We start from the raw sequence: 2,891 nt of genomic DNA, 5'->3' as shown, positions 1-2,891 counted from the left end.
TACTTTAGAACTTCAGTTGTAAACAGATGAAAAAACAATGTGACATTAAAATTCCCAATTTTTAAATTTGAAGTCAAAGAAATATAAATTATCCGTCTTTCACTGCAAGTTTAAAATATTATGATAATAAAATAAAATAGAAAAACAAAATATTATTGATAATTACAAGTAAACTGGTATTATTTACCTAATAAGCTGGTAATATATGTAATTATTAAATTTATTTTATATGAGGCGCACGCGTAGTCTCCGTGGCGCAATCGGCTAGCGCGTTCGGCTGTTAACCGAAAGGTTGGTGGTTCGAGCCCACCCGGGGACGACTTTTTTTTTTAACTATTAATAACATTTTTTATTTTTTTGCCAACTGTGAACAACGATAACACTTTGCTAAACATCCATCTCCTTTCTTTAATAACAATATTTCTTAAGACTGACCTTTTTCTCGTATTCTACTGTTATTGGTTATTGTTTTGAGGCTTCTTTTTTTTATAGAAAAAACTTTTTTCCGAGATTTCTTTTAATATTCTTTTGATTTAGTTCCCGTTTTGAAAAGTTTGGAAATTCTGAGCCTCCTTTAAGTTTTTCTTTACTTTAATCCCAATTTACGCTTTTACTTTTTCATTCTAGTAATCGCCATCTTCTAAATGTAAATTAATTCCTATAAAAAGCTTCCTCTATATTTAAATTTTTTTTTAAATGTTGATCATCAATCAATTTATTTAACTTCAAAAATAACTGAATAAACGAAATATATAAAATTATTTAATTTACTAAGCATTTGGCACCGTTAGTATTAATGCAATTGTATAAATTAAATTTCCACTTAACAACAATTTAAAATGTGTAAATCCTAGTGCTTTCGGAGCACTTACTCCATCTTCAGGGATTTTCTAAAAGATGTTAATTTGTATTCATATCAATAATCGTTTTTAAATTAAACTTTTATGTTCATAATAGTCGGTCGTCAAAAATAAAATTAATTCGAATGCCAATAAGACAGTAAAGTCATGTTTGTAAGATGTTTGCGACTATTGCTAGATAATAGTCCCCCATTTCCAATTATACTAAACGTGATATTCATTAGTATTATGCTTAAAAATACTCTTTAGATAAATATCTAAAACATATTTTCGGGTATTTACTTTAGTTACTTGGTTAATAAATACAAAATAATACAATTAAAATAAAGATAAATGATATATGGTCACCTCCTAGTGGTGTTTGACGGGTAACACTGAGAACCGCATAAAATACATTTTTACCCGTACGAAGTAACTAGCTTTAATTACTATTTTTAAGATGGAGACTGGCCGACTGTTTTGAAACCCGCATTCTTTAGATAACTCAAAGTTCCGGGTCCTGATTAAACTGTCTGAGAATTTAAAATACACTGATATTTTTTATAAGTTGAATAGCTTTAATTATTCTCAAAAGCTTGAGTTAATGATCAAATTGGGTTACGGAAGGCAGACCCTCCTAATCGGGAGGGGAAACGTAAATAATCATATTGTGCCGGTATAGCCCCAACGGAGATGCTAGTGTATATGTTGCTTGTATATAAATAAATAAACAAAATGTTTTATTATTATTAACCTGACTATGTGTAAATCCTTGTTATGTAAAAATAAAATCCGCTAAGCTGTTAAAATTGAAATGTATTAAGAAAATTTCCAAAAATAAAAAAGATAGCGCTACTCTTAAGAAATTGAGGTGTACTGTAATTATCGATTAGAAATAAATTAATAATAAAAATGAATTTATCTACCATGAATTTGTGTGTGTGTAGGCGCGTGCGAAAGTTCGTTTATTTAGTTTATATTTCACTTAAATTGTAGCATTAATATTATTAATAAATAAACAACGTTATATAATTCTGCGTTTACTGCTCAAGCTAAAAAACAGAAACGCCCATCAGGCATTAATGTATTTTTATGGTTATTCGTGAGGTGAATTTACCACGTGAGAGCGGTGTCGTTTTTTATGGTTCATTTTATTTCTTTTGATGTTTTTTATACCGTCACCTTACTTTATCTGACAAGTAATTCAGCATTATCTTCCTTTACATAAAAAATGTTAATATTTTACACATCAAATTTATTTTGTTTTTATTTGCTCAGTAATTGTGCTACCGAACTTCAAACTATGTATGCGTAGTTTCAAGATTAATATTAATGTACAGTTTATTGTTAAGTAATAACATTTTGTGGACAGTAAGGAAAATGAAGATGATATAGAATTATTGGAAAATAATTTAAGGTTTACAAACTATACAATCCTCAAATTGTTTTGAAAAATGTAGCCTATTGTATATTATAATATTAGATTTAGATTTTTCACTAAGGCATTTATTATCAATGTTTAATGTTTTATTATTTGAGGTGAAACAAATATTTTATTTTATAATGTATTGAATGATAAATTATCATTAATTATGGGATGTTCACTGAATTTCTGATCTGTATGACTATTTGGTTAGACCTTGAATGAATTATTTGTTTTTATTTGTTTTCTAATTCCTTTAGTAAGAATATTTCGTTTTTCTAATTCATATTCTATTAGAAAATTGCGTTTAATAAACTTAAATATAAATGTGTTAAAAGATTCTATTCAAAAGACTATCCATGAATAGCTAGAAAATATTTAAATAGGCGTATAAAATTTAAAGGCGATTACTCTTTAATTTTTCTTGATTTTTAGGCTTTCAATTCGATATCTTTTTTTCCTTTTCATTGAAACATATTTCTATTACGTTAGTTTATTTACATACATATGTATAATTAATGTCTCGACCTTTCATCCGGAGATCACGAAGTTATACCTAACGGTGGTCCCGAAGGTTAAAAAAAAAAAAAAAAAAATATATATATATAATTAATACAAATGTAATTAAT

The 2,891-nt window shown here is 27.2% G+C and overlaps 1 non-coding gene across 1 annotated transcript; it reads left to right on the top strand.

The window, feature by feature from the left end:
* Positions 1-245: 245 nt before the first annotated feature.
* On the top strand, positions 246-319 carry TRNAN-GUU (transfer RNA asparagine (anticodon GUU)). The gene has a single exon. It is a non-coding gene; the product is annotated as a tRNA-Asn (tRNA).
* Positions 320-2,891: the final 2,572 nt, after the last annotated feature.

This window comes from Lycorma delicatula, chromosome 3, assembly GCF_047948215.1.
Source record: "Lycorma delicatula isolate Av1 chromosome 3, ASM4794821v1, whole genome shotgun sequence".
NCBI lineage: Eukaryota > Metazoa > Arthropoda > Insecta > Hemiptera > Fulgoridae > Lycorma > Lycorma delicatula.
Note: the sequence above shows the minus strand (reverse complement) of the source record. Positions and strands in the feature narration are given on the sequence as shown.